Genomic DNA, 16,005 nt, shown 5'->3' on the forward strand with positions numbered 1-16,005 from the left:
CTTTTCTTGTTTCTCCTGTTTCGTCCCTCGCCGAGGTCTATTGCCGGGGTCCCTCGTTCGAGTTCTTGTTGAAGCTTACGTGGTTCGGATCGCATGTGAAATGAACGTAAGTCAACGTCTGACGTAGCTTCGGTGGTGAGAGGAAGTCGAAATTTGGAATCAGCCAACAATTCAAGTACGGTCTTCTGATTCCTCTGTGTCTTAGGTTGCCCATAAACTACCCGAGTTGTGGCAGAGCGCGTGTAAATTAGAGGTTAGGGTGCTTCATTTACAGTGAGATCCTCCGCTTACATAGTGATATTTATTTATTTTTGTACATCATGATTTTCTCCCCGTTTTTGAAGTTTTACCTCGGCTTCACTAGAAGAATTCAATATTATATCTTTTAAATATTACGACCTGAGTCTTTTTCTTCATTGATTGAGAGTTCTTATGATTCAGACTTCAAGTTCTGCTGTAGACAGGCTCGAGAGGCGGCGAGATTATTTTTCTTTGGGGGCTAACTTTGGTGAATTTGCATTCATACAAACATACCAAGAAAGTAGGTATGAATCTCCATATAGACCTGAAAGTTTCAGGGTTGGGTCTTGTTGGTCGTAGCATTTTATTAGATTCTCATTATATTGTGGTATATCTGGTTGATTTTTACTGAGATGCTTATTCTCAAAATCTTCCGTAGAAAGGAATCCATTAGACAGGAGAGGTGTGGGAATAAATTAAAATGATTTTAAATATATATATATTTTAAATGCAAGGTATATTTAACTTATTATTTCACTAACATTTATTCATGAACCAGTTGTCATTGTGTAGTTGTACTAATAAATTTCTCTTTTGTTGCAGGTGAGTATTGATGGAGTGTTACGAATCACGGGTATTTGGCAGATGAGTAACTATTCTTGCCACTTCAGAGAGTAAGGTAATGTTTGAGGAAGATATTGAAGCTAAGGTCTATTGCTTTACACAGAGCTTTTGATTATTGCGTTTCCATTCACTTCTTTAAAATCAGGGTTGGCTGGTTTAAACCAAGGTGGTTTAAACCATGGTTTAAACCAAGGTTTAAACCAGCTGGTTTTTTCAAAAAAACCAACTGGTTTAAACCAAAAAACGAAAAATGTTCGTGAAAATGTAAGTGTTTGTAAAATCTTGATGAACACACATTTGTGAGTTATCAGTTTTCACTCCCGTACATTATTCGTATTATATTCAGACCTAAATTCCCCATTCATTACTCAAAAAGATTATACTACAAAAGCAACTTTTTTATATAAGTTTATAAATGTTCGTTTTGTGATTTTTTGTAGTTGTTATTATTGTTGTGTAATTGCAATCAAAGAAAAATTCTAAATATTGTTTTGTTTCAATGTTTACTATTGATAAAATACATCGTACTTTGTGTGTGTGTGTGGGGGGGGGGTCGTACAGACCCCACGAGAGGCATTTAGTGAAATGAGAAGTATCTTTGGTATCTATTTATGTATAAATGAGTCTGAGCCAAAGTGGACTCAAATAATTCGTATCTTTAGTCACTTTTCTAACTGATATGCAAATTAAGTCGTTGTATTTCTTTAATTTGGACCAATAAAAGTCGTTGTTAACTAACTTGAACTAAATTAGTTCTTCTGTAGTACTTTGAAATTGTCCATATGTAATTCTGTATAATGGTTTCACTTGTGCAACTGTTCATCTTTTTGTCCTGAAATAACTCTTGACAGTTACATTAAGAAGCATGTAAGGTCAGTACAACGTATTTTTATCAGGATTTCTTCGTGAGTGAGTCGGCAGACGTATCGCATTTGTGTCCAATTAGTCCTGGTTCCGAGTTCAAATGGAGGACAATTTCTCTCGGATGTAACTCGAGAAGCAGTTTTTATTCCGCTTTAAGCTTATGTGACCCCTTTCAGCATAACCCGGCTGTTACATAATAACATCAAGGCGAAATAAACTTATTTCTGTCCATATATGATATGAATACAAAGAGCAAATTATTTAAACCAAATAAACCTGGTTTAAACCAAAAAACCTGGTTTAAACCATAAAAACCGGTTTTTTGGTTTTTTAAAATAAAAACCATGGTTTTTGCCAACCCTGTTTAAAATATATACGGAAACTGTGGAGTAGGGGATATAACACCTTCCATGTATGAATTTTAGCTGAGCCAGCAGAACAATCTTCTAAATTTTAGGAAACCCCAGCCAGACCCCTCCCCCATTAAGAGATCCTTAGAGATGGGCATCTTATTGCAACCCTTATCTTCCTCTTTTACGTTGATTTTTTTTCCCCTTCTTGGTCATACATAGAGACGAAACTTCTTCGCAACAATTTTGATATTTTATAGCATTAAGTATCACAGTTTTCTTATGTATGTCGCATTTATTTATTTTTTTTTTTTTAAATGTAGGACAAGTTTTATGGAACTTGAAACAGTATATTTTTGGTGGTAAGATGTACCGTATATACTTTGATTAGGTACACATTCTAGCTAATATATTCACTGAAACATAGAAATGAATGCAAAAATTTAAAACACTTCCTCTAACCTCATCATTAGTTAAAGGATAACATCCAGCAAGACATGACTAATTCTTCTTTTAAGTTCGTTCTCCTGTCAGTAACAATCATATTATACTTGGAAAAGAACCTCTCGGCATTAACACCCGAGACTTTGGCAACCCTATTGAACGTAACGAGCTGACAGCTAAAGACCTGTGGGTAACTTTTAAAGCTGTTTAACAATTATACAGTGTCAATACTAAATTATATATTTCTCCAAGCTTTATTTTGAAGAAAATGCATAGAATAGGCAACATTAAGCAGTAAAGCAATTATTTAGGCAGGAATGGGCGAAATAGGCAAAATTAAATTGGCTTAAATTGAAGCTATAATCCCCCCATATAAACTTCAAAACGTTATTTTTGATCATATCTTTAATATTAAAGAATAGGCATTTTGCGTAACATCCGGTCTCTAGTTATAACAAATGGTGCTTTATTTATATAATTTCACAGTTTGTTTGTTTCAGTACCTCTCGTTCTCCCTTCTCCCGGTTTGCAGTCACTAATAGAGTGGTATGACTCAATTGATTTTCCAATCCGTAAAAGTAAGATAGTTGGAAGGCGTCCATAGAGCAAACTGGAGATATTGTCGAAACTAGTATGGCCTGAAAAGACTACCTTACTGCACTTCACCTTACGGATGGCTGTGAACGGAGGCCGCGTTTTAAAAATATGTAGCATTGAAATAGCGTTGAAGGTAACAATGCAGCCGTCAAGGCTCTGGAGCGAGGATCCGCTTTCACGCTGTGAAGGAAAAAGATCTCCGGTTGGTACTTCCTACATCTCGTCTCATGTCAGTGGAACAAAAATGCAACAGAATATCCTGAATCATATCCTTGTTAAGTGGTCGTATTTGGGCGTTGTTGGTCTTTGTACAGCTTTAATACCATTATTCAATACTTCGATTGATTTGCAACTGGTAATTAATACCACTTTAATTACGAAAGCGGATAGAATCTAAAAATAGGGCTATAGTCATAGATTGTTGTGCATTAAAGGTAAGGTTCTGAAAGGTTGTTCTTGGCTCCGTTTACCGGGATATTACAAATACTAATATTGAATTAACGCAGCTTGTAGATTGCCCAGTCAGAAGGGTTAACAGCGTTGATACAATGCAGGAATACAGTATAGTCCCGAAAACTCGGCCTAATGTAGCCGACGGGTGGCCGAGTTTGTGAAAATGCCAGGTTATCGGGAATGGGGTTTAAAAATAATGAGTACGAGTGTTTCCTCAGAAAATACAGTACTGTACTTGTATGCATCGTTTGCTTGAGAATACGACAGAGAATAAACTATCCAATTACCCGTAAACAAAGGAAAAGTACGTAATTTATGAAAGCATAGAGCGTTTACTAGAGTGTTTTCAAAACTAAAAACAAATTGACGTCTGGAAAAACACGTGGTGCGCTGTTGCCATTTCGTGAGCATCCCGGTTAGTCATCAGCTGGAACTGTCCTGTGAGTCTTAGCGAAAAGGAAAATCACTAAATATTGGTTTGTTTGGATAGATGAAAGATATGTTTATCGTCCCAGTTTGTGCATGTTGGGAGGGGGAAGGGCCTTTTTTTTTTTTTTTCAAAATCACTTCCACGTATAAAAAAAAAAACGAAAGGCTAAACTAGCTTCTTTCCTTCTGAAAACACGTGTTTACTAGCGGCAACATTGGAATGTTAAGGTCTGTTGCCAGGGAAACCCTCCACCCACTGTTGCTAAATAGATGTTTTGACGATTCGACCCTCGCTGAGTGACCGCTATAACTATGTGACGTTGATTCCCTTCTTCAAAACAAATCTGCACGTGTTTTTGAGATGTCAATTGGTTTCTAGTTTTGAAAGCACTTTATATATAGGAGAATTAATGAATACATACCGTACAGTAATTTACCTGATAAGACAGACCTCAGAAAAAAATACTTAAACGGGTCTGCGCGCGTTTTTTTTTTTTTTTCTTTCTTCCTACCAGGGTGTGGCCGGGTTATCGAATGCCGAGTTTTTGGGATTCTACTGTAGTTGTTTCGTTATAATAATGGTGGGGGATGGAGTCTTGAAGAAATAGTCTTTGAGTATAACGTCCCACGTTTATGCCCGTTAGGCAAAGGGAAACGGATGATTAAGTACCCGGCTATTTGAGGCGATCGCAAACCGTATTTATTGCTCATGTGTACTCTTGAAATACGCTGACCATGTATTTAAATGTAGATGGCTAATCATAAACGCGAAAGCAATAAAAATCGCTGAGAAAACGTCAGCTCGAGCGTATTTGGTGCGGGTCGGAACAATAGACCGCCTGCTGTTTAAGAGATTTCAAAAGGAAGGGGGGGAAAAGGAAAGACGTGTTGCCAGGCAAAGGGATTGTAGCAAGAAACAGCTGCTTGGAAGATGGTTTGTGCAGAGTATTGGAACTCTGCTATTACACATCTGGACCTGGGAAAAAGACCTGGAAACCCTGACTGGCTCACAGTATGATTTACACATCTGGTGAAAGTAAAATTACTGAATAGCCACCTTGGCCGCGTTCGCTACAGGGTGTAACGCTTTCTCAAATAGCCTAAGACTAAGGGAGGTAAATGATGGTGAAAGAATTGGTGGAATGAGAATATGGGAGGAAATGGGGAAATCCACGGACACTTATGTTGTCCAGCATAAACTACCTTGGCCGAGGTTCGAACCAATGACCCAACAGAATGAGAGGTAAACGCTCTACCACTAAGACACCGTGCCTATCCTGGATTCTTCAAGAGACTGCAACTGTTCACTACGTGCTCGGTTTCGTTTCTAAGTTTTGTGTATGACTTGAAAACAATAAAGTGAAAAAAAAAAAAATCTGGTGATACCTGTGAGATACTATTGAATACACTAATAGATCATATTTTATAGTTGTCAAAGTTAAGGGTGTAATTTTGTCACCTGGGACCCACTCACGGAGGACCTCCCGGTTCGGATCCCCTCCAATCTCTCGATTTGGAACTCTGCTCAACAAAAGTTTCTGGGATGGCCATTTAGCCCGCATAGCGTACTCGCTAACGCTTTCGCCTTTGGTCCTGGGTTCTATTCCCGGGGTTCTAACTGCCAAAATGCAAAACATATGCTTTTCATATAGTTGACGTAATCGAACACTTTCTCGATTCACATTTTACTTAAGAGTCTTCATCCCGGCGAAATTAAAATACCGCTAATTTTACAGTATTTATGTGATATCTTCAAATAGATAAAAGATAATTGAAATATGGAACAAAAGCGCCCTAGACAATATTATTTTGCGTGAGGTACCGTTATCACAAGTCACCTAGCGGCTTTATGTTTTCAGCTGTTTAGAAACGCGAAAATAAATGCCGATTTTCAAAATGGCTGGAAATCGAAAGCAGATAAGTGAGTCGTGATAACGGTTTCTCATGTAAAATGATATTGTCTAGGGCGCTCTTGTTCCACATTTCGATTATCTTCTATCTATTTGAAGATATCACATAATTAACGTAAAATTAGCCGTATTTTAATTTCGCCGGGATGAAGACTTTTAACCGAAAATATAGAATAATTTACTCGGATTATTAACACACTTCTGAGGGGACACGGTCGGAAAAGTGTGGAAGCTTTTTCAGGTCAGCTATCCAGAGTGAAGAGGTTTTCATGATTCACACGAGGCAAATGCAGGGATAGTATCTAACATACAGGTCCCAGACCGCTTCCTTCCTCCCCTTTCCCCGGATAGTGTGCTCGCCGAGGGACGTCACCCCTCATATGTGACGGACTAAATAGCCATAGATGTCGAAAGCCCAGAAATCGAAAATCCTCAACCCAGAATAAAAATTTCTGGCTGCGCACCTGTCAAGTATTAATATCCAACTTCCTTGTGACAGTCAGTTCTTATATACAGGGTGTTTCAGATAAAACGTCCAGTGCTTATAACTCCGAAACGGCTGAGAATAAAAAGATGAAACAAAAACTGAGATAGGAAAATGTCATAGGGCGCATCACATGGTGTTGTTGTGGTGACCCCCAGGGCCCTCCTTCAAGGGGGCCCAGGGGCCAACTTCAAATTTTTAAATAGGAACATGTATTGAATCATACCTCATTCAATAGTACTTGAAAAACGAAACAACTTTTGTAGGAAACAATTTTCGATTTGGGCCACCGTTTTTAAATGGCCGCAAAAAGTGGGTCCTATATCAGATAAAACGTCCAGTGCTTATAAATCCGAAATGGCTGAGAATAAAAAGATGAAACAAAAACTGAGATAGGAAAATGTCATAGGGCACATCACATGGTGCTGTTGTGGAGACCCCCAGGGCCCTCTTTCAAGGGGACCCAGGGGCCAACTCCAAATTTTCAAATGGGAACACGTATTGAATCATACCTTATTCAATAGTACTTGAAAAACGAAACAAATTTTGTAGGAAACAATTTTCGATTTGGGCCACCGTTTTCAAAATGGCCGCAAAAAGTGGGTCCTGTATCAGATAAAACGTCCAGTGCTTATACGCCTAAAGCAAAAACGGCTGAGAATAGAGAGATGAAACAAAAACTGAGATAGAAACGATGATAAAGCATATCAAGTTGTGTTGTTGTGGTGACCCTTAGGAAACTCCTTGAAGGGGGCCCAGGTGCCAACTTCAAACTGATACAGGATTTTTTGCGGCCATTTTGAAAACGGTGCCCCAAATCGAAAATTGTTTCATACAAAAGTTGTTTTGTATTTTAAGGACTATTGAACGAGGTATGATTCAATACATGTTCCCACTTGAAAATTTGAAGTTGGCTCCTGGGCCCCCTTGAAGGAGGGCCCTGTGGGTCACCACAACAACACCATGTGATGCGCCCTATGACATTTTCCTATCTCAGTTTTTGCCTCATCTTTTTATTCTCAGCCATTTCGGATTTATAAGCACTGGACGTTTTATCTGATATAGGACCCACTTTTTGCGGCCATTTAAAAACGGTGGCCCAAATCGAAAATTGTTTCCTACAAAAGTTGTTTCGTTTTTTAAGTACTATTGAATGAGGTATGATTAAATACATGTTTCTATTTGAAAATTTGAAGTTGGCCCCTGGGCCCCCTTGAAGGAGGGCCCTGGGGGTCACCACAACAACACCATGTGATGCGCCCTATGACATTTTCCTATCTCAGTTTTTGTTTCATCTTTTTATTCTCAGTCGTTTCGGAGTTATAAGCACTGGACGTTTTATCTGAAACACCCTGTATATGTATAGTTTTTGGAATTCTTTCTTCTTTTCGTTTGCAGGAAATAGTTGCAAAATAAATGTAGGATTATTTTGACCTTCAGAGTACATTTTCAGGAAACAAACGTTTGTTGAAGCTTCCCCTTAGTACTCGGTCTGCTTCGTATGTTACCTCAGAAAAGTGATGGAAGTGGTGGGAACATTTTGGTCGGTGGCAGGATTCTTATTCCTGACGGAGAGAGCCTCTCTTTGATTTTGCACACCGTGTGAACAAATACGTTCTGGACAATATCGGCCCATCTATTTTTCTCAGGGCACTCCCTTGTCATATAACAGCTCCTTCATGGTATTTCCGTTTCACTAACCATTGGTTTCCGTTAGCCTAGAGGATAAACTTCGAATGTTAAGCTCAAAATTTCATTTGCATGTAGTGGTGAGTGAGTGTGTTTGTTTGTAACTGTTGGAAGAGTTTGTGTAGCGACGACTTTTATTATCACCTCTGATGCAACAGTGCCAATGTAGGCTACAAAGAGATAAAGCACGTGACAGGATGCCTACGTCACATCAGCGGATGACTTGGCAGTTGTATAACAAAACCTGTAGATCTACTCCAGTTGAGTTAGTTTCCTGTCGCTGCACAGAATGACCCTTTCAAGCAAACCACCTACACAACACTTCCGTTATCTCTGTGAAACTCATCTTGTTCCCAGAATAATTATTAGGTTCCATGGACATCTTTACGAAGGCTCACGAGCAAATGAGAGATTATGCATTCATTCATTCATTTAGAGCTATATCTGACTCAGTAAATCGTTATTCATCATGTTTCCCAACATTGCAGCGATTCCACAGTAAAAGTCAGGAGAGAGAATAACTGAAATTTTCCTCTAATCTTGCTAAAGTTAGTGGTAAGAATTATACGACGAATTAAAGCAGGCATATTATTATTCTAATCGTACCGCGTAGATTCGCTTTACTACACTCACCACCGTTCCTAGCTTCTTATGTCCAACTCACTTGTCAGTAACAAATAGGGGCCGCGGTGGCTTAGTGGTAGACCATTCACCTCTGGTTCACGGGGTCCTTCGTTCGATTCCAGCCCACACCAAGTGAGCTTTGCAGTGGACAAAAACCGCGTGAATGTGTTTTCTCGGGGTTTATCCGTTTCCTTCGACTTTCTTCACTCCATTTCATTCCTCATCATTACAATCTCCTTGAGCCTAGTCGCCATACTCGTGGGACGTAAAACTTGAAGATTTCATTTTCATTCTATAACAAATAAGAGGAGTGTTCTGCAAAGTGTATACTTTCTTAATGTTTTAATTTAATAAACGCTTAGAAAACATTATTAAATGTACTAATAGATATTAACATGGGAAAGATTTTTGAGTTCTCCATAAAACCACTGTAAATTTCGAAATGTGTGTTTTTGGTAATTTACTTAGGTAATGCAAACGAAACTAAAAGCATACCGAATTTTTAGTTTTTATTCCAGTTACCTAAACATGAGATTATAGATTTAAAAAGGCCATTTAAATAACATTAGGAATTTCTTTATTCCCCCCCCCCCCCCTTTAGATCACCTAAATCTAAAAGTATTCACTTGTGGCAATTTTTCTGTAGCTTAGTCCCGAAGAGCTACAATCATGCCAAATTTCAATTCTCTGTATCAACCGGAAGTACCTATTATTTTTTATGTCAGTGACTTCATGTAGTTCTATACAGGATGTTTGAAAAGAACACCGACAACGTTTGGGAGGTGATTACTGACCAAGATAAGATGAAAAGTATAGACCAACCTGGGTGTACAAATGCTTCCTTTCGGAGTTATATGCTACCAAAAACGTGAGAAAATGAACTTTAAAGGCCCATAGTTGCAATACTACGAGTCCTACCGTAGTCGGGTCAATACTTTATTCAGGAACTAGTATGTACGGTATCGAAAAATATATCAGAATCCTGCAGTATTCACCCAACATTTTTTTTCTTATGTTATGGGAGTTTATAATTTGAAGTACTCACCAACTACGTCTATAAAAGTTGTTGCGGAAGTACCATAGGATTCTGAAACATGAATATTTGGATAGGTATGTGCTTTACACCCGAGGTTGGTCTTCACTTTTGGTCTTATCTTGATGGTCGGCGTTGTTTTGAAACACCCTGTGTATAGTTAGGAGGTCCTACACTCGATTACCAGTAATTTTGATTAGGCTACTTACCTAGGAGCATAGCGAGGTCTTAAGAGGCCTCATTCCGGCGAAATTAAAATGCCGCGTATTTTACAGTAATTATGTGATATCTTCAAATAGATAAAAGATAAGCGAAATGTGGAACAAGAGCGCCCTAGACAATATCGTTTCAAATGAGATACCGTTATCACGACTCACTTATCTGCTTTCAATTTCGATCCATTTTGAAAATCGGCATTTATTTTCGCGTTTCTAAACGGCTGAAAGCGGAAAGCCACTAGGTGACTGACTTGTGATAACGGTACCTCACGCAAAATAACATTGTCTAAGGCGCTCTTGTTCCATATTTCAATTATCTTTTATCTATTTGAAGATATCACATTATTACTGTAAAATTTTAATTTCGGTATTTTAATTTCGCCGGGATAAAGTCTCTTAATCAGGGTTATTCTTTTCGCTAAAGCCAAATATCTTCCAGAAGAGCTTAACTTTCAGTATCCTACTTCCGAAAGAAGCGAAAAATCATTGAGTAATTTTACGCCATACGTGAAGTGTAGCATACTGGCCACGTGTATGGTCCAGAGCTCTTGTGTATTTGGGTTTTGCCAATTGCAATCGAGGAGCAAGCAGCCAGAGAAAGAGAGAGTGAGTGTGTGTGTGTGTGTGTGTGTAAGGAAAGAAATGAATCGTGCAGAAAGGCAAAGCGTGGTTGAAGGGCAACGGCCAGGCGCATACGTGAACGACTCCAGCCAAGTTCAGGGCCGGCCATTCAAGGTCGCCTCTTCGCATTTTTCAACTATTACGATGGGCTTTAAATTCAGATTTAATGGACGGCTGGTCCTCTGTATGACAGGTAACTCTTGATACCAGTTATATTGTTCTATTTAGTAAATTCAAAGCTGATTTTATTTTGCTGTTTTGACTCTTACAATGATGTGTGGGTTTTCTAGTAGTCGAAAGGGGATTTTGTAGTACTATGATATCAGAAACATTAAATCTGACATATAGGGAGCCGCGGTGGCTCAGTGGTAGAGCGTTCACCTCTGGTGTTTCGGGTTCCGGGTTCGATCGGGTCTCGGGCCCCGCCAAGTGAACTTTGTGCGTGGGTTTTCTCGAGGTTCTCCCGTTTCCTCTCACTTTCTTCATTCCACCATTTCATTCATTTCTCATCATCACCGTCTCCTTTAGCCTAACCGGCATAATCGTGGAACGTAAAACTCAAAAGATTTCATTTGATTTTAAAATCTGACATAAATATTTGTTACTTGATATAGCTTCAAACTATGATTTTTAACCCCTTCCTTGATCATATCTTGGATCCGCCACTGATATATATAATACATACAGGGTTGAATTCAGGATTTTCTGAGGGGGGGGTGCACTTTAACTACCAAAATAACCAGCCTCATTGAAACTCTCCAAAGTGACATGTGAGAGCATTCTTTACACCTGACAACGCTGATACATAGAACGCCGGGGGGGGGGGGATATTTTAAAAGCGCAAGTGATGTGCAGGAAAAATTGTTCTCTATTCCTGGCTTCTGTTTTCCCTACTTGACAAATGTTATACTGCTTTGCTTGGTAAATCTTTTTGCTTCAATCATCAGAAAATCGACTTAAATCTATTGCTTTTGCAAAACTTGTCTTTCTTTTAAAGCCCCAAACGGAAGCATGACGGCAGAAAGTTTCGGAAAGGCTTGCTATTTTCACTGCTAGCTTCTCATTTTAGATAGTATATATTTACCACGAAGGGGGGTTGCACGTACACCGGTGCACCCCCGAAATCAGGCCTATATATATAGGGTGTTTCGAAACAACATTGACAACGTTTGGGAGCTGATTCCTGATAGCAAGTAAGACAAACAGTGTAGACCAACCTGGGTGCACAAAGCTTCCTTTGGGAGTTATAGGCTCCCGAAAACATGAAAAAATGAACTTTAAAGGTCCATAGCTACAAACTACTTACCGTAGTCGGGTCAAGACTTCACTTAGGAACTAATATGTGCACTATCTAAAAATACGTTTCAGAACTGCGATACTTTCGCAACAATTTTTATAAAGGTAGTTGGTAAGTACTTCAAATTTTATGCCTGTCGCCCAACTCCCTCTATAAAAAGTGTTCCGTAAGTATTTTAGGATTCTGAAACATGTCAATCTTTAGTATGCATTATGAATCCTGAAATTGAAACAGTTGCCCGTACCCAGAAAAATATGATACATCTGCACTTCGATAAAAGCCCGCCCGTGGTGCGAGCGGTCCCGGGTTAGATTCCCGGTGGGGACACTGTCAAATACGTGTAAAAGCTTTTTCAGACCATCCACAGGGAGTGCTTTTTTGGGGGGAGGGAAGCTATCCTCATTTACACAAAGCAAATGCCGGGACGGTACATAACATTAGATCCCAGGTCGCTTCCTTTCTTCCTTCCTTCCTGTTCCTTGGATAGTGTGATCGTCGGGGTACGTAATCCCTCGTACGTGACGGCCTCAGATGGCCATAAATGTTGAAAGCCCAAAAATCTAATTCCCGTAAAAAGCTCTCCCGGGGATCAATTTTAGAGTCCAAAAAAGAAGACATGTTCCCGTAAAAGACTAAGTCAAGAGGCGAATTGAAAGCTGTTTTTATGAAGTCAAATTTACCTCTTGTTAACATAAAGGATAGTTATGGAAATGATAATCGAAGAGCAGCTGCAAACTGTTTTTTCAGACTGATGTAGTAAGTATAGCTGAAGGGTATTTGCATGCTACAATTACAACAAATTCTTACATGTGGTGGTAGTGATATCAAGTAGCTGATAATAATAAAACTTTGTTGTATGTTCGGTTGCTATCTTATCGCATTGTTAGTCGAGACATGAAGTTTGTAGTGATAGAGAGACAGACTATTGTCCCTTATGTGGCGCAATACTTCAGTTCGTTGGCCTTAGTATATTACACGTTATAGCATGCATTTCTCGGAAAGAAAGGAATTAACTCGCGTGATGCTACAAGCCACCCTGCACGCGGCCTTTTACCCTCTGGTTCTGTTCGTAGATAGACTTTTCATCTAACGAATGTGATTTATGGAAAATTTCGCCCGGAGGGAACAAAGCTCGTGACTGATTTTTTTTTCTCTTATTTAAAAAAAATGTTTTAAAATAGGTATTATACTCAATTTACTTCTGCTAATAACAATTCTTGTAGTTGAGAAGTTTGGCGTTTAGCACCAATACTTGCATCTAATTTCAGTCCCAAGAACTCTTTCCTCTTGAGTAGAAGGGGAAGCCTTTACCGCTGGTTCAAAAGGTCCCCGCTTCGAGTACAAGTTATGAGGGCTCATGGTGTACTGTGTTTTTTTCTGTATTTTCCCACATTCTTATTCAATCACTGACAAGTATGAGACAGTGGCGGATATAGGCCCTGCCCGTGCCCGGAGGGCCTAGGCCCTCTCAGCTTTTTGAATTACAAGAATAGTTTAAGGTTGGTTTAAAGGCACAAGTTTTGTCGATAGATGTAACTACAGTCTTCGTATCTCTCTCACGTATTTTTTACCTTTCACGAAAGTTAACGATTTCTCTTACAAATTTCAACCTAGAGACTTCAAATATTTAGAAAAGGAACTTCATAACCTATCGAAGGCAACAATCCGTGCCGATTCTTTTATTTAGAATTTTCTTCGTGGTTGAAATGGATATCCAAACCGTTAACAATATAACTGTTTTAACAATGAAGAAAATTCTAAATAATCAGCACAGATTGTTGTCTTTGATATGGTATGAAGTTCCTTCTCGAAAAATCTGAAGTCTCTAGGTTGAAATTTGTAGGAGAAATCGCAAATTTTCGTGAAAGGTAAAAAATACGTGAGAGACAAAGACTGTAGTGACATCTTTTGGCAAAACTTGTCCTTTACACCAACCTTAAGCTGTTATGTTTGAAAGTTTATAGTAAACTCATGATATAACGTATCTATCATAGTTTGGATTGTGGCTACCCCGTCAGTTTTACCTTCCAGATCCGCCACTGAATGTCTAATTTATAAAAGCTTATGCAACATTGCATTGTTATTTATTTATAGGGCAATTACGGCTACAACTTAACCAGTAGCTCATGTGGTAGAGTGTTGGCTTCGCATTTGGGAGGTCGTGGGTTCGATTCCCGCTGCCGACCTCCTGACTGGGGGGTTTCCAGAGTTTTCCTCAGTCCTACCAGGCAAATGCCGGGATGGTACCTACTGAAAGTAAGGCCTGGCCGATACCTTCCCAAATCCTTTCCGTTGTTATCGTTGATATTAGATATCCAGTATAAAATGGCCTCAGAGCTGTATCTGGTGATTGTTAAATAAATAAATAAATAAATAAACGAACGAGGACACTTGCCGCCCCAACTACCATATACATCTGAATCTTAGACAACCTCCCATTTTCAGTAGAGGATTTTTTAAAAATCTACAACACGTAGTGAACATATTTTCAGAACTTACAAGAAAACTGTATTAAAAATCTAATCAGATGCAGGCCTCTCTTTATTCTTCTTCCTCACTCGAAGGGTCCATTGATTGTTCATTATCACTGTGACCTTGATTTTGTTTACACAGAAGGTCATCTCAGTCCCATTTGAAGTCTAATATGTTGCGAAAGCAAGACAACCATACTTTTGGGCACAAAATTGTGGCAAATAACTTCGTCTTGAATTCGGAAATACACAAGGAGTCTGTCAGAAGATGAGCAATGCCTGGAAAGATAGTGTAAACGAATATTCGCATTGACAACTGAACAAATCTCTAGTAATAAATGTTCTGCATTTGACGATCTAATGACCACTTGTTGAACTACCTTTTTGTTGAGGTATGTTAGGCCGGCCGCACCTTAACCAGAGGAGAGGACAGTCGACCCGAGGTACTGTGCTGTAAGCAATGCAACGAAGCTTCGTACCGCTTATTCACTCGAGCACATGTTAGACAAAGACCTCTACCTCCCTTTGTCTCAGCTTGGCTGTCTTCTCTCTAGTCAGTATGCGGCCGGCTTTAATCGATAGTCTCTATTAGCCTAAAGGGCACAATTGTAGGGCTTGAACGGTACGTTCAGGGTGGCCCATAGTTGCGTGTATGATGTTTCGAAGACCGAGATAAAGAACGACTTGGCGTAACAGGCCAAATTACTGGGCCTCAGTCGCTCCACGCCATCTGTTAGCGATTGGTGGAACTACGTCCAGCCTAGCGACGAACGCGTGTCGCCCTCTATCTCTAACCGGCTTATCGGGAGCTTTGTAGACCCAGTGGCCGTCACGTGTTTTATTCACGTGAGTTCTCAGTTTGCCTCACGACGCAAGGTGGACGCCGAAAATTGGGGAAACACCGGCCGGAAATCGAACTGGGATCCAACGCTGTAACCACTAGACTACGGGGTAACTTGAACATAAAATTGAACATAAAGACATTACTTTCATACCTGTCCTTACAAGAATTTTAATCTCTGTTCTCCATGGCAAGCTCCATCGATCCACCATCCAAATCGATACATACCTGGAGGCGAAAGAGCAACGTTGTCACAGGAAACTTGAGAGGTCCGTACTGATATCTTGTAGAGCTCTTTTGTGATGGCTTCCCGTTCGTTTGTGATGTTGATACACTTTGTTCTTTAAAACATCCCATAAGAAAAAGCCAGTGTTAAATCGGGAGATCGAGCTGGCCACTCCTCAGACCCACGTTGACCGATCTACCGGTTCGGGAATGTTTCGTTCAGCCACCCTCACGCTAGTAGGGCATACACCAACGATTTTAAGTCCAGCGTTATTCCGACTTTCAGGCTACACAGTGTTGCCATATCGAAACTTTTTTGTCCAGAATTACAAATACTACAGTCAGTCAAATATCATATATAATTATGGACTACCCTATATATTATATTTAGTTTACTTATTTTTATGGGGATTTTTTTTTTTTTTATGTTTTGTGTGAAATGAACTTGCATTTTAATGGTTTATTTTGCAAATATATTTAAATGTTCCTTACTTCGTAAAAATTAAATTTTGTCACATAACTTCAGTATGTAAATGCTTTGTGTGGAGTATTGCACTTTATAGCACAAAAATTACGCAAAAGCGACCAAAA

At 39.3% G+C, this 16,005-nt stretch overlaps 1 protein-coding gene across 2 annotated transcripts in view; it reads left to right on the plus strand.

The window, feature by feature from the left end:
• Positions 1-16,005, plus strand: part of Utx (Utx histone demethylase) — a gene marked incomplete in the record, with an annotated part of 320,022 nt that overhangs the window by 216,808 nt on the left and 87,209 nt on the right. The window contains 1 exon segment of one of the 2 annotated variants that reach the window (XM_081756710.1): positions 10,622-10,773. 2 annotated transcript variants of the gene reach the window in all.

The sequence above is a fragment of the Thermobia domestica genome, chromosome 4 (genome assembly GCF_964235325.1).
Source record: "Thermobia domestica chromosome 4, izTheDome1.hap1.1, whole genome shotgun sequence".
NCBI classification, from domain to species: Eukaryota; Metazoa; Arthropoda; class Insecta; order Zygentoma; family Lepismatidae; genus Thermobia; species Thermobia domestica.